This window comes from Neovison vison, chromosome 6 (genome assembly GCF_020171115.1).
Source record: "Neovison vison isolate M4711 chromosome 6, ASM_NN_V1, whole genome shotgun sequence".
Taxonomy (NCBI): domain Eukaryota; kingdom Metazoa; phylum Chordata; class Mammalia; order Carnivora; family Mustelidae; genus Neogale; species Neogale vison.
Window position 1 is genome coordinate 69,131,930 of NC_058096.1, and position 26,740 is coordinate 69,158,669.

General features: G+C 40.4%; 1 protein-coding gene across 2 annotated transcripts in view; it reads left to right on the forward strand.

The window, feature by feature from the left end:
* Positions 1-486: 486 nt before the first annotated feature.
* The window catches only part of PLS1 (plastin 1), a 116,789-nt gene continuing 90,535 nt past the window's right edge, over positions 487-26,740 (forward strand). For both annotated transcript variants that reach the window (XM_044251540.1, XM_044251539.1), the window contains exon 1: positions 487-581. The gene's annotated coding sequence lies outside the window, so the exon portion shown is untranslated. The remainder of the gene's footprint in view (positions 582-26,740) is intronic.

Below are 26,740 nucleotides of genomic sequence, written 5' to 3' on the forward strand. Positions count from 1 at the left end.
GTGGTGAAAGAACGTTCCTGTTTTAATATCAAATATCTTTTTTCTAGACCAGGGGTTGGCAATGTGTGGTCCCAGAACTAGTAGCATGTTTCCCCTAAGAAAGTGTTAGAAATGTAAATCCTCGGGACTCACTGTGGACAAACTGAATCTGAAAAAATTGTTGCGGGATCTGTGTTTTAACAAGCCCTCCAGCTCATTCTGATCCAGGCTCAAGTTTTAGGACCACTCAGCTAAGCTCATTCCAATTATGTAGATGGTTAGCTTTAGGTTTGGTGGAGTACGTACTGAGTAACTGAGGGTAATAGGGATAACGCTGCCGCAGCGCCCAACCACCTCTCCCAGCATCTGCAACTTGTCTTCCACTCTAGGGCGGAACTCAGGCTCCGGGGCTTGGGTCCTCTCCCCTAGGAGCCGCAGCTAAAACCTGGCAAATGGATTTAGAGTTTGCTGGCCTGGATGCCGGCCGGGCATGCGTAGTGGCGCGAGCGCAGCAGCTCGGCGGCCGCGGAGAGGTATCCGCAGAGTGGAGCTGGGAGTGCTCGGGACCCGAACGGGAGCTGCGGGCTCGACGGCTGCGGCAGGTACGCGTCGCGGCGGTGGGGTTTGAGAGGAAGGCTGGAACGGTAGTAGAAAACAAAGGTTTACTTCTTCGCTGGCGCACAGCGGCTCGAGGGGAGTCTCTCCGATTTCCCTCTTTCGAGAGGCGGCTCCCCGCGCCCGGCTGTGCAGTGCGGCGTCCTCAGCCCTCTGGGTGCGCACCTGCCTAGTCCCAGCAGCATGGAGTGCGGGCAGGTGTTAAATCATGCATTTATGCTGCTTACACAGTAAGCCTGTGAACTGAATTATGATTCCGTGCTTGAAGTTAGGCATTTTGTTAACTTTTCTATATCCCCCTGTCGCTTTTAAACTTTGGGTGGCTGCTGCCGAGGCTTTCTGATCCAGCCTGTTCCACTCGAATTCTGCTGAGTGATTTTATTTGCTTTTGGTCTTTTGGTGCATAGGATCAATAGGGCTGAAGTGAAATCGCTTTCGTGGTTTCTGGTTTTGCTGCCTTCCAGGAGGCCTCTGGATGCGGCGTAAAAAATTTCAACTTTCAGCGAATTTCAGTGCCAAACACTTTACGCGTTTCAGCAGCATTTTAAAGTAGAAACTTTTATAAAATGTAAGATTCCCCACCCCTGCCCCTTACTTTTCTACATTACGGTTATTTCAGGTTTAATTTGGTGCTATTAAAAGAAAGCGATATTTTAGATGAGCAACAAGAGTTCTCACTTTTCTGTCCTTTATTTACCCTGTCACATTTTACGGCTCATACCCAGATATTTTACCCTGGGGCTGCGGTATTGGATACACTTGTGGGAGGCTACAACTGCGTTGCACAAATTTCTTGGATAACTTGTGAGTCATAAAATTTTAGATCGGGGGCACACACTGAACTTTATTTAGGTAAAGTTAAACTTATGATGTGGGAGACATATATAGAGAATTAATGAGTTTAGGAAAAAAGAAATTTTTAGTTCAGGAAAAGAAACCTATATGAAAAAGGAACACAGAAATCTGCATTTCCCTCCAGCCTCTCCCCTTCCCATGATGAATGTTTTAATGGCAGAAATAATATACAGTTGGTTTAGTTTTGGACTGTTAGAGACCTTCGAGGTCAGCCAGTTCAGCTGCTTCAGTTTACAAATGAGAAAACCGAGACCAATGAGGTTAAATGACTTGCTGTGGCTGCTGGAGCCCCTCCTTGGCAAAGCTGGGCCTAGGGCCCAGGTTTTCTGATTTTAGGGCTCTTTTTACCATCCCCCTGATAATACTCTCTTTACAGTTTGGGTAGATTTTTAAACATTACTTTTTTCTTCTACCTTCTTTTACTCTGGTTTAATCTGAAAATTAGTCATTCCTATTACTAAGCTTGATCGAACCCCAAAAAAACCTTTCAAAAAGTGCCCTCTCACTCAAGCCCCACCTACAAATTTGCTGATTTTGAAACCTCCCTCCTTTCTAGCCTCAGTCACATTGGCCTTTGGCTTAGAATGCCTTTTTGCCTCCTTTCCTGAAGTTCTGCCCACACTGCGAGGTGTAACTCAGGTGTGATCTCTTCTTGGAGACTTCCTTAATTACTGCAGCCAGAAAGTAGCTCTCCCTCTTCCAAACCCTATAGCATGTATTACTGTTGTCTGTGCTGCTGGTGTCTGCGTCATCTTTAGTATCCCTGATTATTATATTTTAGCACGTGTCAACTTCCTGATCAGTTTGTAAGCTCTTAGAACTTAAAACCTATGACTTAGACATTCTATCCAGCACCAGGCACTAAGTATGTTCTCAGCCACTGTTCGTGGGAGGTGAAGTATGGCTCGTTTTGTAAAGGGATTTTTTAAAAAGATTTTTTTTACTTATTTTGAGATAGAGAGTGGGGTGAGGGAGACGATCTGAAGCCGACTCCACACTGAGTGCAGAGCATGATGCAGGGGTGGATCTCATGACCCCGAGATCATGACCCGAGCTAAAACCAAGAGTCGGACGCTTAACCAACTGAGCCACCCAGGCACCCCTTGTATAGGGATTTAAGGTGGATATTGTGTAATACGGGGGAGGCCACCTTAGAGGAATAGCAAGACAGTGGCCAAGTCAAACCAGCCTAATGGGGTGATTCTCATATTTTGATGAGAGCTCATGGATCTGTTTGGGGAATGCTGGTGAAGGGGTAAAATCGTAACAGAGCGGAGAGTTGCCCAAGCCTGCATTTAAGCATGTGACCCTTAAGAGCTTAGTGGAAAGCACAGATTTAAGAAATGATGTAAAGGAAAAGTAAAAAGCTTTTGGTAAAAGACTAGATGCAGAGAAGAAAAGACATATTGAAAATCAGTTTCAGACTTGGTGTGTTGATAACGGGCTTATAATGTTTTTACCTTATAAGTACTTCTGATTGTGACTTTATCTTTTAACGTTTCTTAAAGTTGATATATTCTAGATGACAAGCTTTTGGGGGGATGATCTTTAATCCCTCACAATGCTAGGCATGCAGTTCAGCAGTATTAGATTAGATACTCAATAGTTGTTGCATGAATAAATAAGTGGTTTTTTTTTTGGCATGGGGAAGGTGGGCATTTAGGATCTTAGAGCTATCAGGTAGTGCCTTATCCAGACCATCCCTTCATTATAAGAAGAGAAAGTGAGTTATGCTTAACTAAGCTAGTTAGTGTGAACAGAGGCTCTGGCTACACCATCTCTTCACTACTAGCTCATTTCATTATCTCTAACTTTTTGAGGTTATTTGCCTCAAGATTAATTTGAATTGGCAACAGGGCGCTCTAGTTAGAGCTGTACTGTGGATCGAAAACCCTCAGAGGCCAATCTAAATGGGGGAACTTGGTGGCCAATGGGAGGATGTCTGTGTTATTGGAAGCGATGAGACCCAAGGGATGACTTGTCATTTCCAGGTTGAGTATAGAGTGAGGAGGGTGAGGCTGCAGTCCTGGGCGTCTGCACGATGGAGTTGAGGAGGAGTCTGGAAAGGACGTGGTAGCCTACCTTCTCTGGAACAGAAGACATAAACATAGGGGCCCAAAGTCCTTGGACTGCGTGTGTATTTGGGAGATATATTTTACACTACCAGTAGGTGAAGAGCAATGGCTGTGGGGGTAAGGTTGAGAGAGAATTGTGATCAGACTCTCTACTTGGAAAAATAAGACAGAAGACAGTGTTTCTGAACCCAAAATAAGGTCAAGAGGTGGTTTGAGATATTTGTTTACTTGGAACAGATGTTGCAGATACCATTTTGCAAATCAAAACACAACCTTTTCATTGGGCTGTGCACAGCATTGATGGAGCTGTTGATAGTACATTTTTACACTAACATTCACAGTGTAGTTGACCACCAGCTTCAACTGGTAAGTGATGCTTATTCTTGTAAAGGAGTCAGGGAGAGAGAGTGGTCGAGAGGAGAGACAGAGCTTGAGAGATGGTTTGCCAGAGGGAGGGGAAGGGTTGGCCAGGTATAGAGGGATTACCTTTTTTTTTTTTTTTAATCGTAGTATAGTCAAAATTGGTTGGACAACCAAATGCAAAGTCAGGTAGTATGTTGAAGATAATGTCTCATACACTTAAAAAAATGCCCCAAAGATTGCATTCTAGAATAATATACCCTAGCACTATTATAAAATGACTGTATTCTGGATCTTTCTCAAAATAATAATGGTAATATTAGTAACTAGGATTATAGAATATGTTCCATGCACCAGACACTGTTCTAAACACTTTATAAGTGATATGTCATTAAATCTTTACTCCTACTTTACAGATGGAAAAACTGAGACTTAGATAAAGTTACATTTCTCAGGTCATACAATTGACAAATGTTGAGGTAAGTTTTGATCCCAGGCCTGCCTGTCTTCAGGCACGGAGAGCTCAAATAACTTAATTAAATAGCTTAACAAAATGCAAAGCTTTATCTGTGGTAACTCTAATAGATGCTGAGAATGATGACAGATTTTAGCTGTGGTGAAACTCCATATTCTGAGTCAGACTTTAATCTGAAAGCAAAACAGCAGTGGTGAATCTTCCCAGCTTTTGTTTTTATTTTATTTTAATTTTTTTTATTTTTAAAGATTTTATTTATTTATTTGACACAGAGAGAGAGATCACAAGTAGGCAGAGCAGCAGGCAGAGACAGAGGGGAAGCAGGCTCCCTGCTGAGCAGAGAGCCCCATGCGGGGCTCGATCCCAGGACCCTGAGATCATGACCTGAGCCTAAGGCAGAGGCTTCAACCCACTGAGCCACCCAGGTGCCCCTTGTTTTTATTTTAAAAATTATTCCACCTAGTCTTTATTTCCTTTTTTACCCTCAAGGCATTATAAGGTGATCAGCAACTCTTTCTCTGGATGCACCGTAAAGCTATTTCTGTTCTGCTTCTGTCCTCTTTCAGGGGGTAGAGCAGTGGTAATGAAGGTGAATTGGAGTAGAGATCCAGGAGATGCTTCTGAGTTGGGGGTGTGTGAAATTCACTTTGTGTATGAGTTTAAGGACTCTCGGGTGATCATGTTTGTAATGATTTTTTTCCCCTGGGGTGGCAGGATTTACTGCTGGCAGCTCTTGGAATAACTGTGGGTCTTGACCCTTATCCTGATTTCAGGTCTTTGAACCCTGGTCAAAAACCCCAGGGAGAATCCAGACCTGAACTCATTCTTCTGGGATCCTCAAGATCAGTAAGTTCTGAGGTCAGTGTGGACTTGTGGCAATTGGAGATGGGTGTAGAGACCTCAGGGAAGGCCCCAGGTCAGAGACAAATAATTTAGAGTCAGGACTGGCAGTCCCCAGATTTGACCAGTGAGTTGCCCTTGAGAAAGTGCCTCCCCTCAACCTTCTTGATGAACCTAATTACTCCCTCATGCGTGTCTGGAAATGGAATCCCGCTGATTCTTCTCCTCCCTGTGCTAAGTCCTGTTTCCATCGCTTGCTTCTGCTTCACCTTTTCCTGGTTCTGTGCTTTCCCAGGGCATGTGCACTAGATAGGAAAGGAAAGGCCACCGGCTTCTGGCCTCCGCCCATTTCAATTCTTCTCAACATCCAAGAACTCATTATTACCACCCAGCTCTTTCCCTGAACAAAGATCCAAATCCACGTTTTCTTCTGATGATGATGAAAATCAGGGACCAAGAGAAAGAGGCCTTTGTACTGTAGGCAGGTTTATAGGTTATAAAATGGCTGTACAAGTTTGCTGGAAATTTTGCTGACCTAAAAGATCATGAGATGTGAGGCTGTGTCAACTTTGATCGTCTTCTTTTCCGTGTTCCTGTGTCTCAAAGTACTTACTGGCTGTTTTTGGTGAGAAGTATGTAACATGTCTTCTGTAAAAGCAAGTTGCCTTTTAGTAACACTGTGGGCACAGAAAGGGTGTGTGTTAGAGTGATGACTATAGAGTTTCTTGTTTCAAACACTTGTTTTATCAGAAAGTTGTTTTTTTTTTTTTTTTTTAAGATTTTACTTATTAGAAGGAGTGTGAGCGCCTATACACAAGTTGTAGGGGGAGGGAGAGGGGCAAGCAGACTCTGTGAGCATCGAGTCCAACGTAGGTCTCCATCTCCGGACTCGGAGATCATGACCTGAGCTGAAACTGAGAGTCAGACGCTTAACTGACTGAGCCACTCAGGTGCTCCTTATCAGAGAGTATTTTATTTTTTTAGGAGAGTTTCAGGTTATTTGCTCACAAAGTCCAGTGTGAGGGGACTTAGACTTTATAAGAAATTTTTAAGAAATTCAGAACTATAAAGCTACGGGAATATTTGGGTGATAACTCACTTCACATAGACATGCCTCCTTCAAAAAATCCAAGCCAACCACAGAGGAAATATGAGAAACTGTCTTTTCCAATAGTAAGGTAGATGGATGTCTTTGTAAGGTGAAAGGTTTATGGGGGAACTTCTTCGTGATAAAAAGCAAAAGGTTTTTAGGGGAATGGTTGGCATTTACCCTATTTATTTTATTATTGAAAAACTCAAATTGTTTAAAGATCTAGGAAATGAAGCATTTTTTTAAACTCAAGAAATGATGAAATCTCCTTCAATTTGTTGGAGAACCAAGAAACAAGATTGTAATCATGCTGTCAAAATAGAATTTGGATTGAATTTGGAATCGAAACATTGGTAAATGTGTGGAAGAGGATCAGTCATGGTAATTAAGCCTTGGACCAAGGTCGTCTTGCCTAAACCTTCTTCCCTACAATGAATGCTCATGTAGGGCCCTCTGCACTCTATGAATTAAAGAGTAAACCTATCCCACAGATCACAATTGTAAAATCCAAAGTGATGCATGACAATCTGTGACCTAAAACTGATGTTTATCAAACAGTTTGAATACATTAGATAGAAAGTGCTGGCTGAATTCACACATTGTTTCCATAGCTGGTGCTCAGAACCTAGATTAAATTGTTAAAAGAAAAGCAGGTTCAGAAGAACTAACTCACTTACAGTGAATGATCAAAGGCACAAGGAAACTTTTTGTTTCATTTCACTTTGTCATCTTAAATGCCATTCTTTGTAGCTATATTTGCTTTCCTTTTTTTGTCCTTGATGATATATACTTGAAGTGTACTTACTGTTTATAGATAAAAATCAATGCAAAGTAGAATTTTGAGGTTTGATAAGTGGGTCTCTGCTTAGGTTTTAATTGCTATTTATCAATAATTTGGTGGGAATACAGTACCAAGTTAGTACATAATTGAACTTTTAGCTTAATATCAAGTTAGTATTTATAACCTCTGGGAATAAACCCAAATTTCTCAGACTCCTGAATTCTTTAATCCAAAGGCTTTCACAGCATTTTGTCCTGATGAAGTCTGCTTTTTCCTTCCTCTCTCCTCAGCTTTAGGTTCACTGGGACACTCTTTTGGTTCAGATGGTGTTTTCAAGAGTGGCCTAGTTCTGGCAGAGTTTAAGTGTTATTAGGTCAGTGTTAACAGCTGGCACTATGTTCATGGTACCAGCTGTGAAACACAGCTCACATAAATTCAATGATGCTTTTTAGCAAAGTTGTCATGCAAGTGAATTAATTTTGGAAAAACAACAATAATAGCTATTTGCTTTATCCCTTTTATTTTTTTAAGATTTTATTTATTTATTTGGCAGAGAGAGAGAGAGAGAGATCACAAGTAAGCAGAGAGGCAGGCAGAGAGAGAGAGAGAGAGAGAGAGAGAGAGAGAGGAAGAAGCAGTCTCCCTCAGAGCAGAGAGCCCGATGCGGGACTCAATCCCAGGACCCTGAGATCATGACTTGAGCCGAAGGCAGAGGCTTAACCCCCTGAGCCACCCAGGCACCCCTGCTTTATCCCTTTTCTTATCCTCATACAGCCCAAGTTAAACTCAAGATCAATGGAAAAAGGTAACTTGAGAATCTCTGACTGAGTAGTGATCAATCAACATGAGCTGGGTAATTTAAAATTTAGATATCTGAAATCCATTGGCCTATGATCAGGGGCATGGATGGGAGGTCAAAGTCTGACCCCATGAGAAGGGAGTTCTTTTCTGCAGCTGCATGTTTAATGATCACACAAGACAGAGAATGTGAAAGCAATTTGGAAACTATAAGGTAAGGAGTAAGGTATTTATTGATAGTTATAATAATTTTCTGACCTTGCTGCCTTTCACTGATAAGTAGCCAAGACTTTGAGAATGACTTGCCTGCTTGAGGTTACCTAGTTGGAAAGACAGGGATGGAACACACATCTGTGTCTTCACAGTATTTGACAAACTGTCAGGGCTCAGCATTAACAGTTTGTCATATTGTCATATTGTCATAGCCAAGACAGATACAGGATCCCTGTCCTCTTGGATCTTCAGTCTAGCTCCAAATCTGTGCTTATTTCAATCCATATTCTTTGGTCAGAGGGAATAATTTCAAATTTATATTTGGTTTGTAGCTAAGTCTTGACTATGGAGCTCTTTAAGGGATTTCTCTGTTGCCAGAGGTGCCTTCAACAACTGCCCCCTAAACTTCAGATCCCTCTTTAAAAAAAAAAAATTTAAAGATTTTATTTATTTATTTAACAGAGATCACAAGTAGGTAGAAAGGCAGTCAGAAAGAGGGGGAGGCAGGCTTCCTGCTGAGCAGAGAGCCCCATGCAGGGCTCGATCCCAGGACCCTGGGATCATGACCTGAGCTGAAGGCAGAGGCTTTAACCCACTGAGCCACCCAGCCACCCAGATCCCTCTTGATAAGATATTTATTAATCTCCATTAGGGCGAGAGGGTTTGGATGCCTCTCAACAGTCTTTTCATTGTCAGAGGCTTGCTGCAGAAGAATAATTTTCTTTACTCTGAAAAAATCCAAGGGCTGCAGCTGAATAAAAGGAGGTGAATTGGGGGCTAGGCTGTGAGTGAGACATGTCCCTACATTCATGCGTTCTCAGTCAGATGGAGCAGGCAGACACATGGACACCCTTGGACAAGAGTGATCACTGGGTGAAAGGGCAGAATGAAGCTTTGGGGGAGCCCAGGTCGAGAGCGGTTAATTTTGATCAGTGGGTTGAGGAAGGTGTCAAGATTTTTGACCCCAGCCTTGAAAACACAAGTTCAATCTACAGAGAATAGATGGAGGAAAAAGCATTCCTTAGAGAAGGTTCAGTAGGGGAGAAAACATGGAGACTAGAAAGAGCTGGCCTATTCAGGAAGCTGCAGGTACTTGAATGTGTTCTGAAACATGAGCATGCCTAAGAATCACCTCGAGAGCTTAGTGAAGAACAGATTTCTAGGTCCCAACTCCAGAGTTTCTCCTTCTTTAAGTCTGGTATGGGGCTGGAGAGTTTCATTTTGGCAAGTTCCAGGTGAGGCCAAGGCTGCTGATCTGGTAATGACACATTGAGAAACAGTGGACTAGAATGAAGGGAATGTGTGATAGATGAGCTAGAAAGAAATGGTTTTCTTTTGAAACTGTACTATCTTCACAAAATTGATGTTTCAGGTTTTGTTGTTGTTGTTTAAGCTTATTTTCTAAGTAATCTCTACACCCAACGTAGGGCTTGAACTAATGACCTCATGATCAAGATTTACATGCTCTACCAACTAAGCCAGCCAGGCACCCCATTGTTTTGTTTTTTAATTAGTCTTCTTTAAGTGGTTGCTGTTCCCTGGAAGTTCCTTATCAGTTCCATACCCCCCCCCCTTGTTCTCCAAGAAATCAGTCCTTTGCTTTTATTACATACTTTTAAATAAATAACTGCTGTTTAGCCACTATGGCCATTCCACCCATGGAAAGCTGAACAGCCAGCATCAGCTAGAGGAAGTTAGGAGTTGACCCCAAACCAAGTATGAATGACTAGTATATTCACAGAGTATATGCTTGGATTTTTATTTTTGGTAATCTGGATGTAATGTTAAACTGTGTTCAACAAATATTTTTGGAATAGTTTGTAAGCTCTGAGCTGAAAGGTAGGATGTACACAATGGCGGAAAGTTCCTTCTCTGCCCTCTGAAGTTTTATAGGAGGGTTAAGAGGAATGAGTTCCTAGCTCCAGCACAGGGCAGTTGGTGCCACATGTTGTAGGAATGATAGAAACCAAGAGAGATGGGCCTGAGGTAGAGGAAGGCTCACTTTCCATTGTAGCAATTAGGGCAAGCAAGGACAGAGATAAGGGATTGATGATTAATACTGTCTTCTGATGTTTTATGCATTTTGTAAGCCATCTGAAATAAGGGAGCATTTGTCATATAAAGCAAATAATGGGGGGAGGGGAATTTGAAGGAGGGAAGCACTGAAGGATGGCAGGTGCTCACCAGTCACTAGGGAGAGGAAGAGGAGGACGTGTTCCAGACACAGGGGGCAACTGAACCCCAGAATGGAGGTGTGGCAGGGCAGTGCAAGTGCAGCTAAGGGTGAATATTCTAGTTCATTTTGGGGGAAGTGCAGGGAGATGAGACTGGAAAGGCATTTAGGGAAGGTTGTGGAGCATTTTGAGTATGAGGTTGTGGGATTTGGGCTTTATTCTGTAGTCCATGTTGAATCATAGTCTTATCTTGGCTTACTCTGTCAGTTCCTTCCTAACCCCAAAACACAAACAGAAAAGGAGGAACCCTATTTCTTACAGTGCATTTATCTATAGTTCATACTCTTGGATAAACACGTAAAAATGCTTTTCCCTGGCTCTGATTTTAGTATGTGTATTTCAGTCAACTTTTGGATTTGTAAAAATCAATCTATCATTAAAGGCTTCTGTGTCTTTCAGAAATATGTAAAATGTAAAGAACAACTAATTTCAGTTTCTCAGAGACAAATGATAAAAATGAGACAAAAATACATTACTGGGTCGAGCAATTATACTGCTTGTTCTGGATTGTTCTGGGAAGACAAGGGAATTGAAAAGTTAAGGCTAAGGATTTAAATATGGTGTCTTAAGCAGATCTTTCAGGCTGACTCCCAAGTGCTGAAAGATTCCAAAGGTAAAGGTGAATGACAATGTGGTGTCTCCTCAGAATTGCTTCAGCTATAAATGGGGCAATGTCTACTGGTTTAGTGCTGAGGATTAAAGGGCACTAAGGCCAAGTGGTCCCTTTTGTTCAGCTCTTTGGCAGATGGCTACAAATGAGAAAGACATTTCTGTCTCATTGGGGATTTTAAGAATCTTCTGTGTATATGCCCTACAAAGTATCCTGTGCTGAGGACTAATATGGGGAGAAAAGCAAAAAACAGTGGACTTGTAAGTGGAAATTGCCACCCTGGTGCTACCATTTGCTAGCTGACTGATAAAAGAGGCAATGTACTGAGTGAGTGGGACAGAGCTGACTGACTCCCCTTTGCCCACAATCCACAGCTAAGAGGTTCAAGAGGTGGGAAAGGCATGCAGCCTATCTGAACCTAGTGGTGGTGGTTTGTATTTTGTTGTGGATTAAGTAAAATAAAATAGTTAAATTAAAAGGTACCATACACATTTTAGATTAAAATCTTCCAACAGGGGTGCCTGGCTGGCTCAGTCTAAAAAGCATGGGACACTTGATCTCTGAATCTTGAGTTTGAGCCCCATGTTGTGGTATAGAAAGTAAAGGAATAAATAAATAAGAACTTTTTTAAAAGGTAACTTAAAAAAAATTAATAACACTAAGATTTATTTGAAATTCTTGGGGCTAAGATGTGGATGGCCATGTAGAGTATGAGCTGCTGCTGCTTCTCCCCTGCTCCATACCTCCTCCTTGACATTATCCCCTGGTAAGAGCTTCTTGAGGGCAAGATTGTATCTTTCTAACTTTGTATCCCCATTGTCTGTTGCATAGTTGGAAATTGATAAGTTGTTGAATGAATATATAAAAAGGAGTTAACGAATGGATGCATCTATACCCACCCCCAACTGTCATATACCTAATATTTTCTACCTTCTACTTAACTTATAGAGACTTAAGAGCCGTGGTGCCTTATTTTACTTACGTACTTACGAGTTATGCACCCAGTGCGGGGCTCAAACTCACGAATCTAAAGTCACATGCTCTACTGACTGAGCAGGCCATGCGCCCCCTGGTGCCTTGTTTTTTTTAGACTGCTAAGCCCCCGTCTGTTTTACTGGCTGTAAATTGTTAAGAGCTAACCCAGGCTTATCCATGAGACAAAACAGCACAGCTTGAGTTCAAAGTCCAAGGATCTTTGTAGATGCACATGCGTTCTAAACTAATTCTAGAAATGACTTAAATAATATTTAATAATGTTTTACATGTGGATAATGTTGTGTGTAAAACTGATTGCACCTCTGAAGTAAACTGACACATATAAATTGAGGTTATGTGTTGTAATAAGCATTGGATATTATATAAGACAGATGAATTACAGACCTGTACCTCTGAAACAAATAATACATTATATGTTACTTAATTGAATTTAAATTAAAAAAATTGAGGTTATATTCCTCTCGAAGTGTTTTATGTTGTCTTAGGAAGAATCTGATTAGGAGTAGGAAAGTGGCTTATAGAGATGCTCAGAGAAATGAATATTAATACACTGATCGGTTAGAGGCTTAGATACCTTTTTCCCTGCAGTTAAATAAAGCAAGAACCAAAAGTAATTTTATTCTACCTTAGGTTTCATGGTTTGTCTAACGTTAGCAGTACAGTTGTGCTGTATTGAACATTGTGGAGGTTAGGGTTGCTTACCTCCTCCCCCCGTTCACCCCTGCAGTGAAAAATCCACATATAACTTCTGAATCCCCAAAAACTTTACTACTGATAGCCTAGTGTTGACCAAAAACCTTGCCAATGACATAAAAGCCTTACTGATAACACGAATAGTCAATGAACACATATTGTGGAGGTTATACGTATTATAACACTGTACTCTTACAGGAAAATAAGCTAGAGAAAGGAAAATGTTATTAAGAAAATTATAAAGAAGAGAAAATACATTGACAGTACTGTATTGAAAAAAATCTGCATATAGCGACCCACGCAGTTCAAATCTGTTGTTGAACCCTGATTCAGTTCTTGCTTCATGAAATTAGGCTGGATTAATATGGGCAAAAATTCATCTTTTTCAACTTGAATGAAATAGTTTCATTTTTTAAATATTGTATTTCTTAATATACATCTGGAATGTGTAGAATAAAAAAATTCACCTTGCTAAATTTTTACTGAGTTATATTCTACCTACGTGATATGTATTGTGCTGTGGGAGACTAAGCACTAATTGAAGTTTTCTGCAGGGTTAGTATTAAATTTCTCATAGGATTAGGACAATAAATAATGGGAGAACTGAAAGCACTGTTATTTTCTAGTAATTCAGAGGAAATGACTACATTTTGAGGAAGTGTACTAAAAACAGTACACTGTGATGCTCATTTTTGTAAGTTAATTTATTATATATCATAGGAATATTCTTTGCATCCTATTTCATATCTCAGGCACACTTTAGGAAGCCTTATATATGTTGCTTACTTAATCTAAAAAGGCTCACTCATGTGTGTGCATGTTCTTTCCATTGTGTTATGCTCTTAGGCATTATAATAAGGATATTACAAAATCAAGCACAAGACATAGGGAAATTAATGGTTTCATGGTTTCATATTAACAAGACATTGTCAAAATCTTTGTCTTGAATAGGATTAAAAAGTGTTCTGTCAGCAATCTTGGTGCACATGATGAGTTTTTTTTTTTTAATAACAGCTTTATTGAGGTATAATTCACATACCATTCAAATCACTCATGTGTGAATCCATTATTTATTTATTTATATATTTACAGATTTTATTTATTTATTTGACAGAGATCACTAGTAGGCAGAGAGGCAGAGAGAGACGGGGAAGCAGGCTCCCTGCTGAGCAGAGAGCCCAATGCGGGCCTCGATCCCAGGACCCTGGGATCATGACCTGAGCTGAAGGCAGTGGCTTTAACCCACTGAGCCACCCAGGCGTCCCTGTAAGTCCATTTTAGAATATTTTTATCATCCTGTATCCATTAACATTCCTCATTTCCTACCCACCCCCTGTGTAGGCAATGACAATTCTACTTTGTGTTACATGTTCTTGAAATTTCGTATAAATGGAATCATACAATACGTGGCTTTTTGTGTCTGGTTTATTTCACTTAGCATAATGTTTTTGAGGTTCACCCATGTTCGAGTATTAAAATTTCATCCTTTATGGCTGAATAATAGTTCACTGTTTGGATCCTGCCACATCTTATTTGTTGCTCATTTGATGAGTATTTGAGTCGTTACCACTTTTTGGCTATTAAGAATTTTGCTGCTGTTGTGAACAAGTTTTTTGGGGGACATGTGTTTTCATTTCTCAGGCATATACCTAGAGGTGGAATTGCTGGGTCACATGGTAACTTGTTTAACATTTTGAGAAATGGCCAGACTATTTTCCAATATGATTGCACTACTTTTTTATTATTTGGTGACTGCAGCATTTTTGCATTCCCACTAGCAATGTATGAAGGTTCTAGTTCCTCCACATCTTCACCAGGGGTTGCCATTTATCTTTTTGGTCATATTGGCCATTTTTGTGTGAAAGTGGCATCTCATTGTGGTTAACATTTTTTTATTAATAAGCTCTATTTTTTAGTATGGTTTTAGATTTGCAGAGAAATTAAATAGGTAGTATGGAGAGTTCCCATGTGCCCCTACACTGACACACACTAATAGTTTACCTATTAACATCTTACCTTAGTGTGGTACATTTGCTATAATTCATAAGCCAATATTGTTACACTATGATTAGCTGTAGTTTATTCATATTTCCTTAGTTTTTACGGGAAGTCCTGTTTTTGCTGCAGGATCCCATCAAGATGTCACACATTACATTTAGCTGACATTTCTCAGGCTTCTCCTGGCTCTGATAGTTTTCCTGCCTTTCCTTGTTTTTTGATAACCTTCAGAGTTGTGAGTAGTAGTCAGGTACACTGTAGGATGCCCCTCTGTTGGAATTTGTCTGATTTTTCTTTTTTTGTGATTAGGCTGCATTGACATTGGTTTTTAGTATAAAAAATATTACATGAGTGCAGTTTACTTGGAGTATAGAAATACACATTCAGAACTGGAAGTCAGCAAAAATACGGTTAATAGGAAATTCCTAGGGATTAAAAAAAATTCAGTTTCTTCTGGAGAATGAACAGACCTGTAACTCAAGATGTATTTTTTCTAGCAAGGACTTGATCACAATGGAAGACGATCAGATAAAGTAGGAGAATTTATTATTGTGACTGTCATTAAGGAGCATCTAGTCTAAGGGTAAAACCCAGACACATTTTTCACTGCTTTAAATGTACCCAAGAATGATGTTTTGCTTGTAATAAAACATAAAGTTAATAGAAATGTAGATTGACTTTAAGAATCCCATGGTTCTAGGATGCCTGGGTGGCGCAGTTAACTCTCTGCCTTCAGCTCAAGTCATGATCCCTGGGGTCCGGGGATCGAGTCCGACATTAGACTCCCTGCTCAGGGAGTGGGGAGCCTGTTTCTCTGTGTACCTGCTGCTCCCCCTGCTTGTGCTTGCTCTCTCTTTCTCTCTCTGACAAATAAATAAATGAAATTAAAAAAAAAAAAAAAGAATCCTATGGTTCTGAGGCACCAAGTTTCAACATGTAGTCAGTATTTTGACCACCATCAATTCCTGTAAGCCTGACAGATACCTTGTGAAGGGGGCAGGGAACTGGGTATTGGGGATGCTGTGCTGTGTCCTGTGGCCTGACTCAGGCAGCTGTCAGTAGTTGAGCTGAGATTTGCATCCGGGGCTGTGGAAATTTATACCTTACTGTTGTCCAGGCCAGGCTCCAGAGTTTCAAAGGTTTTAAATCAGTAATGTTTTGAAGGGCATAGGCTTGAGTCCTTATCATACTGGATATTTTTACTGCCAGCTGGTGGAGATAGCATCTGTCTCTGTTCAAGGCCCCACTGAAATCAGCCTGTCGAATTAATAGCATACTTGTGGACTGCTAACGAAGGAGAGCCAGCTTTGCCCACGTGACTATGACATCTTGTCTGGCCTGCTAACTCCACTGCCACATGTGTCTCCTGAAATGAAGCCTGAGGGTCCTAAAACAGGAAAGCAGCCATGTAGGAGAACAACATATTCAGCTAAGGTCTGTCAGTGGTTACGTTGCTTTGTGTGCATTGCTCATGGTATGTCTCGGTAAGATCTTGAATTTGTTAATAAGTGAGCAGCATGGAGGATTTGGTCTTAAGTACTTACCTTTGAAAAAGAGTGGTAATAACCTGTGAATGCATGTGAAATGAAATAATAAAGTAACACAGAAGGTCTGAGGAAGGTTTGGAAACTTCCCTGCTTGATTCAGCTAATCCTTGTAAATGGCCCAAAGTGGGTTGATCACAGACTGACACAAAGTTTCCTTCTGGTCATACTTTCTGTGTGAGTTAGGGTAGGCTATCATGCAGTAACAAATAGCCCTGAAATCTCTACCAATTTCTTGGTTTTTGTGATTTTGCTGTTTTAACCCGGGACTTCCAAATTGTCTTAGCAGGTGAAGAGGAGCTAAAGGATCACATACTAGCTCTGAATTGCTTTGGCTTAGTGTGACTCACAGCCCATTGATTAGAACTAATCATGTGATGCTGCTGGAAGGAAGGGGAAGTACGTGGCTGTTCATTGAACAGTAAATGTCTTTGCCTCACCTTCCTTACAGCAAGAGAAGTGGTTGGTTTGCCAAAACAACAACAACAACACACCCTTAACCTAAACCCAAACCCTTCCATCCCAAAAACTCCACTAGAGAGAAAAATATACTGAAATATTTAGTGATAATTACTTGATACTAAATACCAAATGAGCTTCGCCATAAACTAATAAATTTATAATAATTTAGGTATGGCTGATTCAGCAACTTGATATCCAGTCTTGGATATCAAGACTGCATCTTCTAAGGGAATAAAGACAAACTTCTAAGAAAAGGTTACCTTTTTGCATAATAACTTCTCAGGTGATGATGATGATGATCAAAGCTTAGATTTATTGAGATATTCCTTTATTTTGTAAAGATTTATTTACTTATTTTAGAGAGAGAAAGAGAACACAGCAGGGAGTGACAGAGAGAGAGGGAGAGATTCTTAAACAGACTCTGATCTGAGCGTGGAGCCCAATCCCATGACCCTGAGATCATGACCTGAGCGCAAACCAAGAGTTGGATGCTCAACCAACAGAGCCACCCAGGTGCCCCTAAAGTAGTTAAACTTCTTTTTCCTTAAAATTGTTACAGTGTAAGAAAATAGAAGTGGTGACTAAAATTTAAAAATGATTTTTCCTAAGAAGCAAGTATGTAATTGAAAAAGGAAACATTTAGGAAGTAAGTATTCTAATAGTTTTCACTGATGTAATTTTAGCTTGTTTCTGTCTGTGAGCAAAGATAATCAGCTCAGACTCCAATTTGACATAAACAGTGTGCTGAGATCTTCCTCTTTTCCCAGCTAACTGAATCATCACTGAGAATCTAGATAAGGCCAGATTTACAATAGAGTGTTTTATCATGTCCAGCTCAAAATCACAATATAGATATTTTATATTTGTATATCAAGTTTTCAAAATACTGTCCTCCCTGTGAAACATTATGTGGAAGTACTCTGTAATTCTATCCCCAAGGAATCTCATTAGTCATCACAGTGGGCCGGCCATTCCACAAATTAGCCTTAGCCATCCCTGTATTGTTCCTTCCTCTGAATCAGTGGAAAGGTTAGATCCCAAAGTCAACACAACCTGTGTAAGATTCTTGGGCTATTGAAAATTTCTGATTCACTTTGGGATCTGTTTTATGTTGAATCGGGAGGAAAAGGACTATAGAATCCAGTCTTGTTTTGAGAAATCTTTTTTTTTTTTTTTTTAAGATTTTATTTATTTATTTGACAGAGAGAGATCACAAGTAGGCAGAGAGGCAGGCAGAGAGAGAGGGAAGCAGGCCCCCTGCCACCCAGGCACCTCTTGTTCTGGGAAGTCTTAAGGAGAGAAATTGTAACACATTTTATTTTCCCACTTAAGTGCTGTCCTTGGAAGGAGAGAAGTGAGAAAGAGAAGGAAGGATTTTAAAAATCAGATATTCATGGAGCAACTGGGTGGCTCAGTGGGTTAAAGCCTCTGCCTTCAGCTCAGGTCATGATCCCAGGGTCTTGGGATCCAGCCCCACATCGGGCTCTCTGCTCTGCAGGGAGCCTGCTTTCTCCTCTCTCTCTGCCTGCCTCTCTGCTTACTCGTGATCTCTGTCAAATAAATAAATAAAATATATATTTTTTAAAAAAATCAAATATTCCCCTCGACACCAATTTACTAATCTAATCTTGTGGGCAAAGACCAGGAATTTAAAAATACCTAAACTTGTGCCACTCTGGGGCAAGTGTCTGTGACACAGCAGTCATTTGTTGGTGGCTTAGCAGGAGTTTCAACCAGTTCATTTTACATGCAGATAACAGATGATTCAAGACAAGAAGAGATCTTTGTACACTTATTGCACTATGATCATTTCCTAAGTAGGTAAATATTCTCCTTTCTCGTTGGTGTAGCTTCTTTCTTTCTTTTCTCTCTCTCTTTCTTTTTTTTTTTTTTTTAAGATTTTTATTTATTTATAGACAGAGATCACAGGTAGGCAGAGAGGCAAGGAGAGAACAGGGAGGCAGGCTCCACACTGAGAGCCCGATGCAGAGGGTCAATCCCAGGACCCTGGGATCATGACCTGAGCTAAAGGCAGAGGCTTTAACCCACTGAGCCACCCAGGTGCCCCTCCTTTTCTCTTTTTTTGGTGTAGCTTATTTCTATATGAAAAGGCCTGCCAGGTGATGGTCTTTCCAAAAACAACAAACTTTGATTTGCCTTATATATAATCTAAAATTAGATGTTCCATAAATTTCTATATTTGGTCGCTTCTGATTATGGAATTTCTGTCCTATAACAGCAAGGATTAGGCTACCTTTTCTTTCTTGAGTCCTGATCTTTTAGGGAACTAGAGACATTGGAAAGGGGATTGCCTTTTTATTTTGAGTCCCTTTACTGTCTTTCTCCTCACCCTCCATGAGTCTGGGCCACTTTGGGATAAGCACTTGTCCATTTACTTACGATTCCTACAATTATTGCTTCAGGACTGAGCATGGAAACAAGTACCAGCTGAAGAGGAAACAAAATACGTGTGTTTCTGTCTCAGCAGCACAGCACTAATAATTTGAGTTCAGGAGTAGCTCAGGAAATTAACAATAGCAGGTAGTAGAGTTCATGCTTTACTACTGTTCATTTACATATGCTCTGTGGTAAATGAGAGTAACCAGGGATTATAGGATTGTGGCAAACTGTTTATACCTATGGAAAGGGCACAGCTGTCTATGGCTTAGCCCAGTGCTACTGTGTAGAAAAAAAGGGTCTGTATTGATAGACCTCCTGATTTTATTTTATTTCATTTTTTTAAAGTCCTAAATAAAATCCAAATTGTATTTATGTTGATTATCTGAATATTGTATATAACATGGGTTGAGAAATTTTCAATATAGATAATAGGTGATTAATGGATTTTTTTCAACTGCCTTTGTCTCTAATATTGTGTTGCTGGTATTTTTCTGATAAAATATTGTGTTCAAAATGTATGACATGTAATTTTTTTCATAAAATGTTTTAGTATTTTCTTAAAGTTGCATTCTATATTTAATGCATTTGAAATTGTTAATTCCTTCCATTTACTTATCTGAAAACAAATTATGCTAAATGGAAGATATTCTCAATCCTAAAAAAAAAAAAAAAGAAGGAAAGTTTTTATATATTTCTTTGACAGAGATCGGGAGAGAGAGCAAGAGAAAGCACAAGCAGGGGGAGGAGCAGCAGAGAGAGAGGGAGGAGCAGGCTCTCCGCCCAGCAGGGAGCCTGACATAGGGCTCAGTCGTGAGCTGAAGGCAGGTGCTTAACTGACTGAGCCACCCAAGTGCTCCTAGAACTCCTAATTTTATTTTTCAAAAATATTTATTTATTTATTTATTTGACAAAGCGAGAGAGCACAAGCAGACAGAGCAGCAGAGGGAGAGGGAGAAGCAGGCTCCCCACCGAGCAGAGAGCCCAATGTGGGACTCGATCCCAGGACCCTGGGATCATGACCTGAGCTGAAGGCAGTCACTTAACCAACTGAGCCACCCAGGGGCCCCGACCTCCTGTTTTTAAAAGAGAAAATAGAAATCTGAATTTTATGTTAATCCTCTAATTTCATATGTTCACTCCAAAATTTAAAAGATACTTAACGAGCCACAGAAGACATGTGTCCAGGCAGGATGTGGCCCCTGGGTGCTATTTTGTCTGTTGGTGGCCAGGCAGGCCTCTTAGGGTGGTGAAGAAGAAGTTACAAAAGCCCGGAGATGGGTGCCCCAGGAGTGGGGAGGTTATGACCTTCAAGACCTGGCACGAGTTTCACTGTTCTTCTCTCTTTTTCTGTTTGCCGTGTGATTGCATTTTAATTTTCTGCTCTTCTTAAGGAAAGCCATTTGCTATTCCAAAGAAAGAGTGCCTGGGGATGTTGAATCCTGTTACGGACTCTGGAGTTCAGCGAGGCAGAGCAGAGATGGAGCAAAATTGGTTACACACTGGGGTTTGAAACCAGGGTGTCATTTGAGAGCTAAGACTAAGAAGTATTTGTAGGATGGGTAGGACATAGCATAGAAGCAGAGCTGCCAGACCCAAGGATGGAAAATCGGCAGAAGGGGTGGTCAAGAAGTATCCTAGCGGGCTTTGCTTAGCTGCGGGTGGGGAGGGAGCTGTTGAGCCAGCCAACCTGGTCTGGACTGTTGTTTGTGATCTACCCAAAGAAATAATCTAGGCTAAATTTCATGAAGGTTCTATATCTTCTCTCCATTTACAGCCCTTGGTGATACCTGCATAGTCTTCAAGAGCAATAACATTATTCAGTATGCACACTTGATGTCATTTGGCTTCAGCATTATGACTTAGACAAGGCAAGTCACTCTGCTTCCAAAATGAAGTTACAGCCTTTGAAATTCCTTCTCATTCCCATGGTCATATGCTGGATGCTCTTGGATCTAGGGCTGGTAATTTATTTCTCTTTGTTCTCTGAACTGATTGAGAAATAGAGGCTTCTCAGTTTAAAATACCAACTTTATTGCCAGTGAAACTGGACCATGATTACAGCCTATGACCAAATGGTCTTCCTCATGCATTTTCTCCTCAAGTTTTAAATTGTGTTCATCCCATTCCAGGCAGACTGGCTGGACACAGTTGCCTTTGGGTTGAAAGGGAGAGTTTGTGTCCTTGGACAAGCGACTGCTAAAGAGGAAAAGGGTAAGCCATGTGAGGATAATGACATCGAACACTTTAGCCCCCTTCAGTACAGCAGTGTGTTCTCAGAGCGTGGTCCTTATCATTAGCATTACCTCAAAACTTGTTAGAAATGTAGATTGGTGGTCTCTAACCCAGATGAACTGAAGCAGAGACTCTGGGGTGTGGGGCTTGAAAGTCTTATGATTCTATTGCAGTTAAAGTTTGAGAATCATTGCAGTAGAGGAATAAGTGTCAATGAACTCAAGACACTTACCTTCTCACCAATAAGATAAATCAGTGCCCCTCCCTTGGGAAGGATAAGAAAAGAATGTAGAGAAGAGGCCAAGAGTGCTGCCTTCACAACAGGCTCTCATGGAAACATAAGATAGGAGAATGGGTTTCCCCTAGCTGATAATCTTGCCCTCTTTAGAGGACTGTAGTCGGAGAAGGACCAGCAGGTAAGGCAAGAATATTTTCTTTAACTGCCTCTTTTCTCATCTGTTAACATTGCCTACCTTTTTTCTAAAGAATAAAGGAGAGACAAAAGAATGAATACAAGCAGGAAGAGGGAGAACACTAAAATATCATAGAGAGAAAAATAATGGAATAGGTATTGTATTCCTTCCAGTATTATTCTTCATAGTTTACTCTTAATGTATTTATATTAAGCTTTTAGTCTCTCATTAATTTCTCTAGTTGTGACCCCAAATGCAGGCTATTTGACTGTGACAGTATCATTTCTCATTAGCATGGACTCAGTGACGCTGGGCTCTTTTCTTCTTGTTTGTGTCTATTCTGTTTCATGTTACTGAATTGTGTATATTGCTCAGTGACATGATTATGTATGTTCTTCATATTCACCTGGACATTGAAACTATTTATCTTGCTTTGTGACCTTGAGCAGGTTGTTCAGATTTATTTTCAGAGTCTTCAAACCAGAGCAGAGGTCTCACTAGCCATTAAAATACTCAGTGATAACAAGGACTGATTTCAAACAATCTACATAACTGGCGTTTTATATTCTAAGATGAATAAAGAGATAAATTTCCAAACTGTTTATACGTGGAGAGATTTTTTTTTCTTGTACCAACCTTTTTAGAGGTTTGAAATCAAATTATACCTTGTTGGGCATATATAGCCTCAAAGAGATACAGATATTATGGTTTCTTTTATTTATTTCCCCTTACAATACAGCCTCTTTTTTTTTTTTTTTAAAGATTTTATTTATTTATTTGAGACAGAGAGAGTGTGAGAGAGAGCATGAGCGAGGAGAAGGTCAGAGAGCGAAGCAGACTCCCCATGGAGCTGGGAGCCTGATGTGGGACTCGATCCCGGGACTCCAGGATCACGCCCCGAGCCAAAGGCAGTCGTCCAACCAACTGCGCCACCCAGGCGTCCCAATACAGCCTCTTATAAACATACTCAATTCCATGCAGTCTACTGTGGAAGCTTCTTCCGTTAAATACTTAATCTTTCCAGTTACAGTTACAGGAATGAAGAATGCTAAAGAATTCAAACTACCTCTGCTTATAAGTATTTTGTTTAGACTTCATCTAAAAATGGAATTAATGGTGCTGTTAATAGACACAGCAACTGAGTAGTTACTGTGTTTCAAGAATTGTGTTAAATTTGGGTAACAGTTATATGGGTAGGTAGGACATTCATTCCCTTTATACAGATGAGGGAACAGGTTCAGGGACCTTAAGTGACTTGCCCAGAACATTCTGTCAATAAGAGCAAGAGCAGAATCAAGTCTTAGTCTGTTTATACCAAGATGTACGTCTCTTAACCACCTAGTTTGCTAGATGGGCTAGCTCCTGGGGTAACTCCTGAACTGCGCTGGGTGTAGGTCAGAAGAGGAGAGGTCCTAGGTGGTTGGTGAGAGAATGGTTGGTGGGAATACTTCAGCAGTATGAATCATTTGTTAGAGGACAAAATTTAGAAATTCTGAATTTTGATCTTTTCTACATTTCTGGTTTCTCCCCTAAAAATTCTGAGTGATAACCTTTGGGGCTGAGACCCAGGAATCTGCATTTAGCATAAGCTCCAATGGTTGAATTTATGACTGCTAATGAGAACCACTTCACCTAATTGCTGGGTGGCATTTACTATCTATTGCAATAATCTCTGGGCTCCAGTCTATTAGGTGGGGTTAAGAGTAAGGCATCCTATTCATCATTCTTGGCAGGATCTTGAATCTTTTCATTTTTGTGGTGTTTTTCTTTTTTAGCTGCTAACCTGAATATTTGACTAACTTCCAATATATGTGTATATCCAATGGAAGAGAAAATTTATTTAAGGAAAGTCAAAGCCAAACCCTTCCTTACAGACACATTATTCTTTTCCCTCTGCTTCTCTTAAATGATAGCTGTTCTCTCTTGTGGGCCATTCATGGCCAAGGTGGTAAGAACATCCTGTTCTGAATAAAACTGTGTGAGCCTGTATAATTTTCTGTTGCTTCCCTAACAAAATTTTGTGATTTGTACAACACACTGATTACCTTACAGTTCTGTAGGTCAGAAGTCTGACATGGGTCTTATCATCGGGCTAAAGGTGTTGACAGGGTTGTTCCTCTATGAAGGTCCTGGGGGGTGAATCTTGTCCATGGCTCATTCGGGTTGTTGGTAGAATCCACTTTCTTGAGATGGTAGTCTGGATATCTTCATTTTCTTACTGGATATAAACTGAAGGCCATTCCAAGCATCTAGATGTCATCTATGATGACATTGGTTCATGGCCCTTTCCTCCATCTTCAAAGCCAGCATCAGAGGGTCCAGACCTTTTCACACTCTGAATCTTTCCTCCTCCTCCATCTTTCTTACTCTGCAGGGGAAGGTTCTCTGCGCTTAAGGAATTCATGGGATTAGATTGGGTCTCTCTAGAATATCCAGGATATTTTGCCCCATCCCATGGCCCATACCCTTAGTCACATCTGCAAAGTCCCTTTTAGCCGTGTAAGGGTGACATATTCCCAGGTTCTAGGGTTTAGGGCATGGCCATATTGGGGGGGAATTATTCTGCCTGCCACTGACTCAAACATTGTCTGCCTTTGTTGACAGAAAACATAGCAGTGGTTATCACTGCCAGTGGGGTTGCAGGCATTAATGTTGATGTGTGTGAGAAAATGTGATTTAACTGGATATTTTTCTGAATTGAAATAATCTCAGGGCCAGAGTCCAAAATAAGTAGTTTTGGAAAGGATATCTCAGGAATTCTGTATAGTCAAGTAGAGCTACGGCGACACTTATGTCTGTGTGTCACAAGAGGAAGTAATTCACATTTTGCCTGCTTCTCTGGTAATTTAGATTCAGAAGAAAAGTATGACATGAAGTAGGGCCACTCATTCAAACAGGATATTTGCTTTTAGTTTCTCATTGCATGCCCATATGCTCTCAAGCTTCCACTCCTTTGTTCATGCTCTCTCACCTGCCTGGTCTGCCCTTCTGTCTTTCTTTCCATTTATCTATAATAGTACACATGAGTGACAAGTTTCGACACTCACCAGTTCAAGGAGACATTTTCCAAGGCGCTGAAAGTTATGGCATCAACTCATTTTTTCCAGTAGGTGACTTAAAAGGATAAAAGAATCTCTGTCATCTGCCAGTGTTTCATAGTACATTTCAAATTCTCTCTGATGTCTTCCTCCATAAATCTGCACAGCATTAAAGATACCCCTGCAGCATCCTGGATGTGGTAGGGACTCAGAACTACTTATTGAATTGATTTGAAATACTAAATTTAAATGATTGTGATTATATTATCGATACACCAAAATTCTGAAGGATATGTGTATTTATTATTTTATGTTGTTAACAAAAAGATGTTGCCGAGAATGTCTAATTTAAGGAATAGAACTGGGATTGTTAGAAGATTTCCAGTTCATCCTTTTTTTTTTTTTAAAGTTTTTATTTATTTATTTGACAGACAGAGCTCACAAGTAGGCAGAGAAGCAGGCAGAAAGAGAGCGGGAAGCAGTTACCCTGCTAAGCAGCGAGCCTGATGTGGGCCTCAGTCCCAGGACCCTGAGACCATGACCTGAGCCGAAGGCAGAGGCTTAACCCACTGAGCCACCAAGGCACCCCATCCAGTTCATCTTTTACTAAATATATAAATTCATATTCTGTCAGATTACCTAGCAGAGTATGATGGGAAAAAGGGAGTAGACTTTTTGGTTTTTGTCCATTTCTGAATCTTTAATTGACATACAGTACTCATTCAGACAACTGTACAAATTGAGTGTGTAATTTGATGAATTTTAACAAAATGACATTCCCATGAAGGTGGCACCTATATCAAGAAACCAGATTTATTACCAGCACCCCCAAAACCTTCCTGCTTCCTTCCAGTTGTCACTACTCTCAAGGGTAATTGCTGCCCTGAAATTTGCAAAGCTTGAGAAATGAGCTATTTTTAAGATACAAGAAAAAATTCTTATGTGGGTTTACAGAGACGTTTTAAAAATGTGGCTCCTGCCCAGAAGGTGCATTTAAATACAAAACAATAAATTCTAAATGTTCTTGCTTTATCAAATAGTTTCAGTTACAAATGCAACTTTGAGTCAGAGTATTATTTTTTAATATTTATCGATACTATATTGGTTCAAACAATACTTTTTAAAATACTTTATGTATTTAAGACAAAGCGAGAGAGAACATGAGCAGGGGGAGGGGTGGAGAAAGAAAAAGAATCAGACTCTCTGCTGAGCAGGGAGTCCAATGCAGGACTCAGTTTCAGGACCCTAGGATTATGACCTGAGCCAAAGGCAGAGACTTAACCGACTGGGCTACCCAGTTGCCTGGTTCAAACAATACTTTTACCTCCAATATTCACTATTTGTTAAAATTGCACCGTGCACTTGACCCTGAACGGTGCCTTGGCACTGCATCACTTTCTGCATAGTTTTTATTGAGATCAAATAAGCATATTTTCTCATGAATTTTGATTGAGGTTCATAGTAGGTACTCAAAAAAAGCTCTTGTCAGCAAAAGCAGCCACCATACTGCACATTTAATTGTCTACTACAGCACTTCCCAGAAGAGTGGAAAGTGAAATTGCTTGTAATAATATGGAGTGGATAAAATATTAGAGAAGTTGAATTCAGGGCTGTTCATTGTCCATTCATTTTCTGTGTTCAAGGGTACAGGAGCATTGTTTCTAAAACCTAAAACATTGGAGACCACCTTAGTTACCAAGACGAATGCTTAAAGAAATCATGGTATAGTCATAATGTGGACTGTTAATGAAGCATTGAATGCATGTTTTTAAAAAATTGCTTAATGATAGGGGACATTTCTTGCTAATATTAATTGAAACGATATATTGAAAGATCTTTGTGAAACAAATATATTCATGTACATGTGTGTAGAAGAGAGACTAGAAATTCATAACATACTGGGCGCCTGGGTGGCTCAGTGGGTTAAGCCACTGCCTTCGGCTCAGGTCATGATCTCAGGGTCCTGGGATCGAGTCCCGCGTCAGGCTCTCTGCTCAGCAGGGAGCCTGCTTCCTCCTCTCTCTCTCTGCCTGCCTCTC